At 43.6% G+C, this 14296-nt stretch overlaps 1 long non-coding RNA gene and 1 pseudogene across 1 annotated transcript in view; one reads left to right on the top strand and one right to left on the bottom strand.

Moving 5' to 3' along the window:
* LOC116905852 overlaps nucleotides 1-10678 on the bottom strand; it is a 30692-nt gene extending 20014 nt beyond the window's left edge. The window contains exons 1-2 of the long non-coding RNA XR_004388571.1: nucleotides 10563-10678; nucleotides 4685-4756 (exon numbers count right to left, since the gene is read on the bottom strand). This is a non-coding gene — a long non-coding RNA (uncharacterized LOC116905852). The remainder of the gene's footprint in view (nucleotides 1-4684; nucleotides 4757-10562) is intronic.
* A 783-nt stretch (nucleotides 10679-11461) lies between these two features.
* On the top strand, nucleotides 11462-12862 carry LOC116905605 (annotated as a pseudogene).
* Nucleotides 12863-14296: the final 1434 nt, after the last annotated feature.

Here is a 14296-nt window from a genome sequence, read left to right on the forward strand (position 1 = left end):
CCCACTCTCCAGCACTGTGATTAGAGATGGCCACCACTGTGCCTGGGTTCTTCCATGGCTTCTGTGGATCCAAACTCATGTGCCCATGCTTGGACAGCAAGCGCTCTACCCACACCCACGGCCATCTCTCTAACCTGAAATGTTCAGACATTTTGAAATCCACTTGTGTTTTGAAGATAGATGTATTTATGTCATTCATTCATATTCCTGTCACGGGGAGCATCTCTCCATGGATATTCGCCTTTATGTCTAATAATTCCTCCCTAAATAAAGCCACACAGAATTTTATTTGCTCATATTAATAGCAAGGAGACCTGATCTTTTTTATTTCATAATTAATGGGTTGGAAAGAGAAAATGGGGGACGGGATGTAGAATCAATGACTTCATTTAAATTGTAAATTTTGTTTTTAAAAAAATCTTGTGGGGCTGGAGAGATGGCTCAGCGGTTCAATTCCCAGCAACCATGATGGCTCACAACCATCTATGATGGGATCCGAAGCCCTCTTCTAGTGTGTCTGAAGACAGATAGAGTGTACTCATATAAATATAATAAATAAATCTTTAAAAAAAAAGCAAATGCTAGAGATGGGAAACCTTGACATAACAGAAAGTACTTTGAAAAAAATTACTTTTCAAATATATAGACTGGAAGTCTTACACAGGACTACTATTTGCTAAAGACCAAATGCTCCTGTGTATTTCAAAATATAAACACCAAGTGGGATTACCATCTGTAATCCCAGTACTCAGGAGGCTGAGGCAGGAGGGTCAGGAGTGCAAGGTCAGCCTAGGCAACATGAAACTATGTCTTAAACAACCAAAAGCACGGGGCTGGGGTTTAGCTCAGTGGTAGGCGCTTACCTAGGAAGCGCAAGGCCTGGGTTCGGTCCCCAGCTCGAAAAAACCAAAAAAAAAAAAAAAAAAACAACCAAAAGCACAACAAAAAAAGGGAAGAAAAGATGTATGGCATATATACCTATTAATATGAACACTGTATACAGTTACTCTTTGAAGCCTTATGGCCCCTAAGAGAAACTTAAATTAATAATAATAATTTACTATGTATCTAGCGAAGTGTCCTTGGGACTGTATGAAGCCACCAGCAAGAAGTAGAGGGCAAGACCGGTATTAGAGGTTTAGCTGGGTATAGTAGGTTAATTAAGTACAGACAAATGAACCAGGCAGGCCATTATATGTAGACCTTGCTTTACAAAGGAGATTAAGTAAGAATTACACAAGGACCCCGGTTCATGCTGACCTGAGGAGGACCTGAGCCACTGCACCCTTTCTTGCTGGCTGCAAATGGCTCATCTGGAGCTGCAGGGCGCAGGAGGGAGAGGAGCAGACTCAGCAGTGAGCCATCCACCTTCAAGGGCTCCCTTTGCAAAGCAGCAGCCTTACAGTTGCGCCCACTTGGTTTGGACAATGTTTCTTTTACGCAGCGGATTACTTAGCCAGCCAGCCCAGCCTGAGCTAAGGGAATTTATCTTCCCAATTTGTATTATTTTCATCTCGTGGGTCTGGGGATTGGACCCAGGGCCGTGTACATGTTGGATAAGCCCTCTACCATCGAGATACAGCCTCAACCTTGGGGTCCCGTGACAAAGACACCCCGAGCCAGTCATGGTGATTCCTGTCTATAGCCCCAAGCCTTTGGAGAAGTGGGGTAGGGAGGATCTGGCGATCAAAGTCATCTCTGGCTACACAAATTTGAGGCTGGTTTGGGACATCTAAGTCCCTGTCTCAAAAACCCAAAGCCAGGGCCAATGAGGCCAAGTCTGGTGAGGGACTCACACGGAGGAAGGAGACTGACTCCCACCAAGTCACCATCTGACCTCACATATACACCTTGGTGCACACGCAGAAAACGTAATTCCTAAAAACCAAAGGTGCCATGGCTCCACGTGCTCTCTGGTCTCTGGTTCTGCTGATGCCACCCAGCCCCCACCTCACTGGGTTCTACCTGGAACTGGGCTAGCTCTGGAACGTCTAGACCCCTTCTCTCCTGGTTTTCACTACCTGCCCCATTAGAGCTGGGTTCTACTTCTGCTGCTGATCTTTTTGTTTTTGTTTTGTTGGGTTTTTTGTTGTTGTTATTGTTTTTTGTTGTTGGGGTTTTTTTGTTTGTTTTTTGGGTTTTTTGTTTGTTTGTTTGTTTGTTTGTTTGTTTGTTTTTGTTATGATAGGTCTCATGAAGCTCAGGCTAGCCTTTAACTCCTGGGCTTCTACCTCCCCTTCCCAGATGCTACGATTACAGGCAGGCGCCACCATACTTTTTCTAGGTTGCCATAACATCTGTTCACTTTCCCATGATGATACTTATATCAAATAGTTAATTTAAATGTTTCACATCTAGGAAATGAGGACTTCAAATAAATCGGGGTGTCTTCTGAGTTATAGGCAAATTTTTAAGTAAATTCATTTCTTCTGGGGAAAGGATTTAGAGCTCACACCAGTCTACCAAAGGAGTTCAAAATTACTCCCTCAAAAATAAACGAGGTGCCACTGCACTAGATTACACCAGTCCCTGTGTGAGCTCCATTCTCTAGAGTTTCTGTCTGAAGATGACCCATGCTGCTGGGTGAGAAAGGTTTAAAGGTTTATTATTTATACTAGTAAAAATACATCACAAACCTACTTCCTCTACTCATGGTTTTCTTTTCCTCAGTGTCATGGCGTCCCCTCTGCCCTAGCTTTACAAGTGCTGCAATTGCAAGCATGTGGTCCCACTGCACTGCTGTGACTGCAAGCATGTGGTCCCACTGCACTGCTGACGGCAAGCATGTGGTCCACTGCACTGCTGTGACTGCAAGCATGTGCTCCACTGCACTGCTGTGACTGCAAGCATGTGGTCCCACTGCACTGCTGTGACTTCAAGCATGTGGTCACTGCACTGCTGTGACTGCAAGCATGTGCTCCCACTGCACTGCTGTGACTGCAAGCATGTGGTCCACTGCACTGCTGTGACTGCAAGCATGTGCTCCCACTGCACTGCTGTGACTGCAAGCATGTGGTCCACTGCACTGCTGTGACTGCAAGCATGTGCTCCCACTGCACTGGATACAAGCAAGGACAGGTAAGCATCTATGGCAAATACTAAGTCTTGAGGGATGAGGGAGAGGTGGGATGGGCTCTCAAGCTTTATTTGCTTCTCGGGGTGTTTTTGTTTCTGCATTTGTTAATTTATGGGCTGGCACACACACCACTGCATACACTGCAGGTCAGAGGACAACTTATGAGAGTTGGTGTGGTTCTCTCCCTCTAGCACATGGGTCATGGAGACTGAACTCAAGACATCAGACTTGGTAGCAAGGGCTGCCCACCGACGAGCGGCCTCGCTGACACAGGTCTGAGATGACGATGAACGCTTCATAGCTTTGAGTTTTTCAAATGTGCTTTTAAACTGTGACTTTACAGCTATTTATCCTAAATTACTTTATTAGTTCACATGTGTGCCTGTTTTGTCTGTACATATGTTGTCCACCATTTGTCTGCAGTGCCCACAAAGTCCAAGAAAAGGTGTCAGATCTCCTGGAACTAGAGTTACAGATGGTTGGGAGCTGTTGTGTGGCTTCTGGGAATCACAGCTGGGTCCTCTGGAAAAGCAGCCAGTGCTCTTAACTGCTGAACCATCCATCTCTCCAGCCCCAAGTTCATTCACTTTTTAAACGCAGGTTCTCATTCTACATAGCTCAGTCTGATCTAGAATTCACTATGTAGTCCAGGCTGGTCTTGAACTCCCAGCAATCTCCTGCCTCAGTCTTCTCAGTGCTGCTAGGTTTACACTGGCAAGACTTTTTCTAAGTATTGCAGACATACTTCAAATCTTGGCTCCTTGATTAATTTAGTTTAATGACTCTGTGGAGGTAGGTAGCCTTTGGACTAGGCACCCAGGTCAGAACTTGGTAAGCAAGCATGAGGATCTGGGTTCAGATACCCAGCACCACCCAAAGCCACCTGTCACTCCGTGCTAGGGATGGAGACAGGCAGATCTTGGGAGCCTGCTGGCCGGCCAGCCTAACTGAAGCTGTGAGCTGTGAGGTTTAGTGAGAGTCCCTGACTCAGAATCTAAGGTGGAGAGTGAATGGGAAGAGGCCCCAGGTTGGCTTCTGCCTAGACATACGCACGGGCAAATTCACCTGCACATGTGTGTGCTCACACACACGCATCCCACAGCCCATACACAAAATGGAAATTCAAAATACAAATTTACTGACCATGGCAAGCCCGTTTCCTCAACTGTATAAATGGGCACTGTACAAGCTGTCTAGTCTAGTCCATATGGTTATGATGTGGCAAAGCCAGAACAAACAGAGACTCAGCAGATGAGCTCAGTGTCATGTTTCCAGAGGACTTTTGTAATCCCCAATTATCCCAAATAGAATGCAACAGTTTGTTAATTCAAACAGTTCATTCCTTGTCAATAGTATTGGTAAGCATTCATATATATGGTAAGATCTGATGTAACATGGCTGCTTAACAGGTTGGCTATTATTTCTGGCTTCCCCACTTATGGAAAGTCTTGTTTGCTTAGTTGACAGTTTTCAAACAGAGGCTTACAAAACTCTCCCACTCCATTTTCTGTAGCATGCTTCTATTTCCAGAAGGTTCTCTGCTTGCCACTACACTGTTCATCTGTTCGTGCTCCCACTACAAGCAAGATCTGTGCGGTTTTCACTCACCTCGTGCCCCGTCTCCAGCAGGAGACATCACATCAGGTTTTGGAAGTCTTCTTCCTGATTACTCTAGAGGGTCTATAAAAGACAAAACGCTGTTGGCAGTGATAACTACCTTACATTCTATACCACTAATTACCATAGAATTGTCTAATGCAATCGGATTATATCTTTATTTCCACGTTAAAATTCTCTAATTGTTCCAATCCATGCTGAGAAAAAAACAAGTTCTTTTGTCCCTTCCCTTCAGAGTTTATCCCTTTGGAGTGACTGATAAATTCCCATGCACTTAGGACTATAGCTACACTTAGAACAGCATGACTTGGAGCAGGGGTGGGGGTGAGTTTGCTCCATCAAGAGTTCAGAGCAGTTGACCTGACTCTAAAATATTAAAAGCCACAAATCCAGGGTTCCGTCCTCAGAATCCCACACCCAAGAAAGTATCTCATACTAATGTCCCAAGAAGCTACTTCAAGTGACAAGTGAAATGGGTTTGTAAAGAGATTTTCCACAGAGGGCTGAGGTGATCTGCCATAAAAAATTAAGTAGGAATTCACTTGGAAAACACCCTGTGGTTTGTGTGTTTTTGCTAGCAGGGTACAGATTCAAGTCAGCTGAGGTTAAAGCTTTTGTCCTTTGAGGCTCTGGGATAACCTAGCTGCTCAGTCCACCTACATGAAAGTAGTCAGCAGGATAGCACTCGCCTGGCATGAGGCTTAGGGGCACATAGGCTGGAAGGAGGGAGAAGAATGGGGACAGGGACACCATGACTCACTAAGTCACCTTCTTCGTGTTGTCAAGTCCCATTCTTCAATCTCAGTGAATCTGTTTACTGCCAGCTCATCTTCCTTTTTCTAATTTTTTCCTTTAACCTTACAATACTTTTTCTTCATACATAGTGCTGTACTTTATCCTAGAGGCATGAGAGCGGCATAAAGGCAGCCAATCACACAGCTAGTTGGCACCCAGAACTTAGTCGTCTTCCCCCAACCCCTTGTTCCATTAATAACTCCATTAAGAGATTATATTCCCCTCTCTTCCTCATGGTTAGCTGTAGCCTTGTGTCAAGGTTTTTATGCATGGGGATAGAAGAAATAGAGTGGCTTCCTGCTAAAAGAGAAAGTACCCCCTCATCTTCCTATCTCTGCTTCCTGCTGGTTGAATACCAATGGGCTGAGTGCAGCCCTGATAATCTTTTTTGACTAAAAGGCGCTGTGCCAAGAACAAGCAGCACGAAGGAACCCGAGTCTCTCGTCAGCGTAACTAATCCAACAGCTCTGGACTGCGCCACTCTCCATTTTTGCTTGCTTGTGTTTTTAGGAACATGAGAAAAACGTGTCTTGCTTAAAGTTCTATTATCATGACTTTTCCCATCACAGACAGATGATCCCAATCCTTACTGGTATGTTAGCCCTCTAGGAAATTATCTAGAAACAAGAATTGTCTTTAATTCTGGAACATTCCCTCGGAGACTGTGCTTTCTACTTATTGATGGCAAATGACCTACTCTTCAGTGCTCTCTCTGGTGTCCCTCCAGCTCCCTCCAGCCTCCTGCAGGCCCCTGCAGCCCCCACCCCATCCCTGCAGTCCCCTCCCCCTCCCTCCAGTTCTCTCCAGTCTCCTGCAGCCCCTCCCCCCTTCCCCCCCCTCCCTCTAACCCCCCTCCAGCCCCCTCCAGCCCCCTCCAGCCCCCTCCAGCCCTCCATTTTATCCTTTCCCTGCCTGTTGCTCATAGTTTACCATTTGAGCCCTTCAGCGAGGAACTTTAGCCACTCTGAGGAAGAAAGAAAGCTTGGCCAAAATTAAGATCTCTGATTCTTTGTGGATTATAGGGAAACAGTATTTATTTAGCCCATGTAGTGTAAAAAGTCGTGTGCTTTGTGGTGAGGGACGCTTTTTTTTTTTTTTTTTTTTTTTTTTGGAGCTGGGGACCGAACCCAGGGCCTTGCCCTTCCCAGGCAAGCGCTCTACCCCTGAGCTAAATCCCCAACCCCCAGGGACGCTTCTTAAAATGACGCTCCTGATGCAAGGAGCCTGCATCTAATGGCGAAAAAATGAGTCACACAAGTAACTCCGACCCACAGTGCAGTGTAAAAAGTGGAGTAAGTTCAGAGGACAAAGAGTGAGCCGTTTCAAGGACACAGGCTTTGAGCTGAGCTCTGCAGGAAATGGTAAGACACCGGATCACAAGAGCACAGGTGGAGGTGGGTAGGGATCCTAGGGAGCCAATAAGTAGAGTAGAGGGTTAGTCTGGACCGACAGACTGGGGACAGTGAAGACAGTAGTTGCTGAGGTTTTTAAGCACAGAAGCAACAGGCAGGCTTTGGGTGGGTGATGACTTAAGGACTATGCAGAGAAGCCAGCTGCAGAGAGGCTAGGAAGGTGGCTCCTTTAATAACTCAGAGAAGAAAACCATGGCCTGAATTTTAAGAGCTGTTAGGAAAGGAGGACACAGATGGAAGTGACTGTCAATGGTTCCTACATGAGCTGCATGTCTTGCTTTGCTTAAGAAAATGAGTCGGACTGTATCACAGATACAGAAGTAGAAAATAGAACCGTAACAGATTTAAGAAAATTATACCGACTGGAACTGAGAAGCTAAACTTGTTGAACATTCTGTAATAATGAACTTGTTGTGTGTGAAATATTAATAGAACCTTAACTTTATTTTTGCCAAATGTCATTTGGCACTGCCTTGGCTATGCTATGAGAGGGAAAGGTGGCCACACACAACCTTCATACAGACAAGCATTGCTGGGTGTGGTGATGCACGCTTACAATCCTGACACTCGGGTTACAATCCTGACACGATCTATAAAGTTAAAGACCGGACTGGGCTGTTTAGGGAGTTCAAGTCCAGGGCGGGTTACCTGGAAGAGCCTTCCTTACTCCCCCCAATACAAGAAAGAAATACAGTTAGGGCTGGGGGCATAGCTCAGTGATAAAGTGTTTACTCAGTACGTGCAGTGCCCTGGGTTTATTCTCCAGCACTGGAAAAGGGGTGGGGGTGGGGGTGGTGTGTTCCAAAGAAATATGGTCGTCAGTTAAGTAGTGGCAGGGTATTTCACACTGCACAGTTCCCTCTCCCTCTCCCTCTTCCTCCTTCTCTCTTTCTCTCTCCTCCCCCCGCCCCGAAAAAAACTGTTTTATTATATATTCCAGGCTAGCCTGAACAGAAGTCACCATGTAGCTCAGGCTGGCCTTAAACATATGCTAATCCTGCCTTAGCTCCCTCAGCGCTCTGATTATAAGGATGCATCACCAAGCTGGTTTAGATCCTTCCACATCTCACAAGTTATCTCTATATACATCTTTATGGCCCATCCTTAATCATCCCACACTCCATAAGAAATTGGAGCAGAGGAGACTCTTTAGAGAGCATGAAAATTTGTAATATTTGTTTCTTTGTTGCTCTCTGAAACCATGCCAGCACAGCCTGAGGCAATGTAGAAAGGGCTTGGCGTGAACCCTTAAATAGCTTCGAGTTAAGTAGGACCCAAAGAAAGATCCAAGACAGGTAGTCCCTCATCTCAGGAAAAGGCCTAAAGATGTCTTCAGGTGGACACACTCGAGCATCTGAACAGCAGCCGAGTTTTACGTGTCTGACTATTCTAGGGCTATCTCGTCTTTACCAACGAGGCAGGAGCCAGCGCAACCCAACTCTCTGGGCTACGGAGCAGAAGAAAGTATAATCCTGAGCAGTGTGTGTTCTGTTTAGCTCATTTTATTTGGGGCACTGAACCTTAGAAACAAAATGATTTTCTTTCTCTTCAGTGGTTCCTGGAGCTTTCTCCAGAGGCACGAGTGATTAATCAAGTCCCAGGGGCCTGACGGTAGCAGTGAGAGACTCAGCAGTGAGAGACTGTGCTGATAAACTGGACTCCTGTCTTAAGCAATTGGGTGGCTGACGGGAGGGGTCTAAAAGAGGACAGAATCGGTAATGTGACCCTACCCCTGAAAATAGGATCATTCTCCTAATGATTCTTACATTTTATAGAACTCCAGAAACTAAGAACAATGTTAGACAGATTAATTATACTCCTGTCCTAAATTCAAAACCAACTGTTCTTTTAAAAGAGCCACAGTGCCCTGCAGCTGTAATCCGAACACTTGGGGAGGAAGGTGGAGGCAGAAGGACCAGAAGTTCAAGGTTCTGGCTATCTATACAGCTTGAGGTCAGCCTGGAATACATGAGACCTTGTCTCAAAAAAACAAACAAAATATCCAGTGTTCTTCATCTGCTGGGGCGGGGTGGGGTGGGGTGGGAGTTCTTTGAACTTGGTTTCAAACTATCTATAAATCTGAAATTGAATGCAAAAATGTTTCATTTTACTTTTTTTAAAAAGATAGATTACTTTCCAAAGATCCTTGAAACCCAGTTTTGCTCCCTCAAAAAGTTAGAATTACTGTTCTTAAAGGAAAGAAGGAAGCAGCAGAGGGAGGTAAACAAGGACACTCCCTGACATTGCCGGGGGCTTACTGGGGGCTCCTGGAGGTGTACAGGCTCTGGACAACGGAGGATCCAGGAGTCCTTTCACTTCACCCAGAGAAATCAAGCAAACACACGTGAAGTCCTTGCTTGGGACTTGTCTATTAATGCTTAGCTTGAAAACAATTTCATTTCTATTTATATTAAAAGTTATAACAGGGCTGGAGAGTTAAGGGATCAGAGATTTAAGAGCACTGGCTGCTCTTCCAGAGGACCCAGGTTCAATTCCCAGCACCCACAGGGCAGCTCACAGCTGTCTGTTAACTCCAGGATCCATCACCCTTACGTAGACATACATGCAGGCAAAACACCAATGATCATAAAAGAAAAATAAATCATTTTTAAGTTAATGACAGCAGCTGGGGATAGAGTTCAGTGGTAAACACTATTGTAGACCCAGCATGTATAACGCCACAAGTATAATCCCCAGCGCTGAAAAAATACGAAGTGTGATGTTTCTTTCAAAGCCCAAGCTGTAGCACAGGTTTAACACGGTCTCCGCAGTCATGGTTACCAACAAAAACACGACTGATTAGAGTTAGTGGGAACTGTTTTGGGAGAAGAGTGCCAAAACCCTTTCACACACACTTCTGATCATTTCTGTGGAATCCTTCCCAAGTAACCTTCAGTGAAACATTCGTATTCTCATGACATACTTTCGTATTAAAAGGAGTTACTTGAAGAAGATAAGAAGACAAAGATGAGTCTATTCATCCAGACCGTGCTGGCTCAGCACCTAAAACACATGTAACTGTAGTACTAATTGTTACAGAATCACTTCCAAAAAAGAATACTGAAATCTGTTTTGTTCTCTTCATCACACCCCAGGCCCCCATGCACTGTTTGCAAATGTTTCACAGATAAATACCTCTGTGTAATGAACCCCTCTGTATACAGGCTCTGTCTGTACAACTGTCACTGTACACAGAACACTGAGCACTCTACCCTTGCTCCTTGTCAGAGACGCGTAAATAAACTAACCAGCCACCACCCTGATCTTTTTCATGCTTTGATTATTCTTAATCCCAAAGAGGCGTGCATGTGCTGGTCTAATGCTGCCCCGTAAATAAAAGAATTCTCTCATCATCCCTTTAAAACTGTTCTTAAATTTAACCCAGCTTCAACTAAATATGTAAATTGCAGAACCACTTCAGTCCCCAGACATTCACTAGCCTCCTGCAGAGGTAGATTAAAACATAAACACTAATCAAGGAAAATGAATGAATGGTTTACAAATGGTAACTCCTGCAGTAAAAGTTATTTATTTGAAGGTCTGCCTTAAATAAATGTCACTCTATTTTGAACTTGGATTAGTAGCCCATAGATAAAGATGGGTGGCTTTGTTCTCTTATAAAAGTATTTCCCCTTTCCGTGGTTCTCCAGGCATGTACTTACCCCATGGTGCTTGCTGTGGTTAGCTCATCCTCAGAGCGAGGCTTCTCTGGACTCTGGAGTGACTTAAAGATCACAGGAAGAAGCTGTGGAAAGAATTGCCTTCCCTTGATAGGAGACTGTCATATGCTAACAGGCTTTTAAATGAGGGAGACGGTGCCTCTTCTAATTACATAAGCTCCAGGTCAACTAATCAAGACTGGAGCTGCGTCTGCTTTCCAAGGGTGAGAGGAAGAACATCACTTCAGGGGAGGACCTCAGCACCTTAGAGAAACAAGACCCACACCCTGAGAAGTTACTACCACAACTAGACAAAGTTACGTATTTGAAAAGCATATGTCTTGGGGCCATAAACACACTGAAGGAAACTATAAGGAGAGCTTTAGCTCTCGCAAAGCATGTGCTTTTCACTGGAGTATTTCTCAGATGTTCTGGATTGACATTGCGTGCCCTGGTTCCTGAGAGGATCCGCTCACCTCATTTGAACTTACCTGGTAGTTAGCTTCTAATAAATGGCAGTATAATAATACTACTATTTAATTTAAAGCAACATTTGCTAACACTGAGCAACACATCCAAAACCGTCTATACTTGGAGAGTCTGAGACAGGATTTCTTTGAGCACTATAGTCTTTTGAAATTAACAACAAAACTATTACAAAAAAAAATAATTTTAAAGCTTCAAAGATATTTTAACCCAAATATATATTAGCACACTAAAGAATAAAAAATATGTCAATGACATTGAGAAACACATGAACAATATTTTAAATGAAATATGACACAAGTTACTCATTTCAACACTTTTTTTTTCTTTCTGGTCAGTTTTGGAATAGAGTTTTAGCAAAAAAAAATCAGATCTTTAATGTAATTTTAAGATTATAGATACATATACTGTTTTGGTTATTTTTTCCATTCAAATTTTATTTCACTTTTTAATTGTACATATTTATGGGGCAAGTACAAGAATTCAGTAATGCAGCTTTGATACCTTTAAACATTATTTTATCTGGAAAGGTAACTTTCTAGGGGCCTGGAAATGTAGTTTAAGATTTCTGAACACAGACTATATGATAACTACAGATTTACATGAGAAACCAAAATGTAATTCATGTACAGTACATAAAACTGTTCCTTTGAATTGAATAATTCAGCATATCTTAATAAATTTGCAAAATTATTTTGTTTAAGAAGGTCAAGCATGGAGTCGGTGAGTGGGTTTTTCAGGTCATGTCTGGTGGCTCCGTAGATTACAACAGAGAACATGGAGGCCCAGAGAGGATGGACCCCGATGGTGTCATCGAGAGCAACTGGAATGAAATTGTTGATAACTTTGATGATATGAATTTAAAGGAGTGCCTTCTTCGAGGCAGCTATCCTTATGGTTTTAAGAAGTCTTCGGCTATTCAGCAGAGGGCCGTTATCCCTTATATTAAAGGGTCAAGCTCAGTCAGGTACTGACAAGACAGCCACATTTGCTATTTCCACCCTGCAACAGTTGGAGACTGAGTTCAACGAGACCCAAGCACTGCTATTGGCCCCCACCAGAGGACTGGCTCAACAGATCCAAAGGGTCATCTTGGCTCTTGGAGATTATATGGGAGCACCTTGTCATGCTTGCATTGGAGGGACCAATGTTCGAGATGAAGTGCTGACGTTGCAGGCTGAAGCCCCTCGTTGTTGTTGGTACTCCCAGGAGAGTGTCTGATACGCTAAACAGAAGATACCCTTCTCCAAAATGGATCAAAATGTTTGTTTTGGATGAAGCACATGAAATGTTGAGCCGAGGGTTTAAGGATCAGATCTATGAGATTTTCCAAAAATTAAATGCAAGTATTCAGGTTCTGTTGCCTTCTACCACACGCCAACTGATGTGCTAGAAGTGACCAAGACGTTCATGAGAGATCCGGCTTGAATTCCGGTGAGGAAGGAAGAGCTGACCCTTGAAGGAATTGAACAATTTTATATTAATGTTGAGCGAGAAAAGTGGAAGCTGGGCACTCTTTGTGATGTGTATGAGACTTTGACTATCACACAAGCAGTCATTTTTCTCAATACAAGGTGCAAGGTGGACTGGCTCACGGAGAAAAAGCATGCCAGGGACTTCAGAGTCTCTGCGCTACATGGTGACATGGACCAGAAGGAACGAGATGTCATCTAAGAGAGTTCCTGTCAGAGTCAAGCCCTGTTCTGATCACTACTGACTTGTTGGCTCATGGGATTGACATGCAACAAGTGTCCTTGGTTATAAACTATGATCTACCTACCGATCGTGAAAACTATATTCACAGGAGTGGCAGTTGATACGGAGATGGTGCTCAGAAACGGCATTGACGTAATTTAGGACGTGGAATCCAAATCGAAAGAGCATGCGCCGTTTGAATGAAGAGCAAGTTGGTATGTATATTTGATTTTCTTTTGTCATGATTACTTGATATTTTAGGTTGTTCCAGCCCAGGCATTTTGTACGTCATCATTTCTGATAGGGTGGTTTGTATTGTCTGGTACTTTGTAGGAAGGTAGAGAGCTGATCTGGAGGTAACGTTTGAGTAACTTGAGTATAACGTGTGAAAAGAAGCTGAGCAGAAAACAGCAATAAGCTTGGGTTACCGTGCCAAATACTTGCTTTCACATTGGACAAAAGCGAGTGTTAGACAAAGTTAACCTTGCAGTATCTGTATTTACAGACTACAGTTCCAGGAGTGTGTTGAAATGGATTGTATAACTGTTTTCTTTTTTTTTTTTTTTAAAGATTTATTTATTATATACGAGTACACTGGAGCTGTCTTCAGACACACCAGAAGACGGCATCAGATCCCATTACAGATGGTTGTGAGCCACCATGTGGTTGCTGGGATTTGAACTCAGGACCTCTGGAAGAGCTGAAAGTCAGTGCTCTTAACCACTGAGCTATCTCTCCAGCCCATAACTGTTTTCTTTTATTCCTGGTGTTTACACTTGTCCCAGGCTGACACCTGCTCCTGGCTGGCTCACTTTGGTATGGGCTTTAATTTCACCCCAAACACAGTGCTGTCATCTGCTTTATTGTAATGCCTAAGGCGCCTATCTCATTTTGCAGCCAGACAAGCCTTGAGTTCTTTTGGTGCTATCTGCAAAGGAAGATGTTTTCCACCTGGATATTGGTTTTATCAGCTAGTGCTCCTCTTGGCAACACGAACAGCCGATGGCTAACAAGTGGATCGTCCTAGTCAGAAGTTTTAAACAGTACTAAGGCTACCTGCTGACTGCTGGCTTCTTTCTCTTACACAGAATTGGCAGAGGGGGTTAATTTGTGAGGAAAGGTGTGGCTATTAACTTTGTTACTGAAGAAGACAAGTGGATTCTTTATGACATTGAGACTTTTACAATAATTTAATCCTGGGATGAGATAGTTTGGAATGCAGTGCTCGCTGTTGGTGAATAGGCGATCACAACGTGCACTGTGCTTCTTGGAGAATATCCCAATCTTGTCTCAATGCTCATATGGATCACAAATGCAGATTCTGATAGCCAAGCGACTTTATCCTGAGCTCTGAGGAAAGGCATTGGCTTTACCCTCTTTACAGTTAGACTGTTGGGGGTGGGTATAAAAGATGGGGTCTGTAAAATCTTTTTTTCTTAGAAATTCATTTACTACTTATGTAGAAATGGTTTTGTTAGATGTTCTCTATCATTTAATAATATACTTGTGGAATAAAAGATAGAAGTGCTGTATAAAATCAGCCAATTATGTTAAAC

This window comes from Rattus rattus, chromosome 7, assembly GCF_011064425.1.
Source record: "Rattus rattus isolate New Zealand chromosome 7, Rrattus_CSIRO_v1, whole genome shotgun sequence".
In the NCBI taxonomy this organism is placed as follows: domain Eukaryota; kingdom Metazoa; phylum Chordata; class Mammalia; order Rodentia; family Muridae; genus Rattus; species Rattus rattus.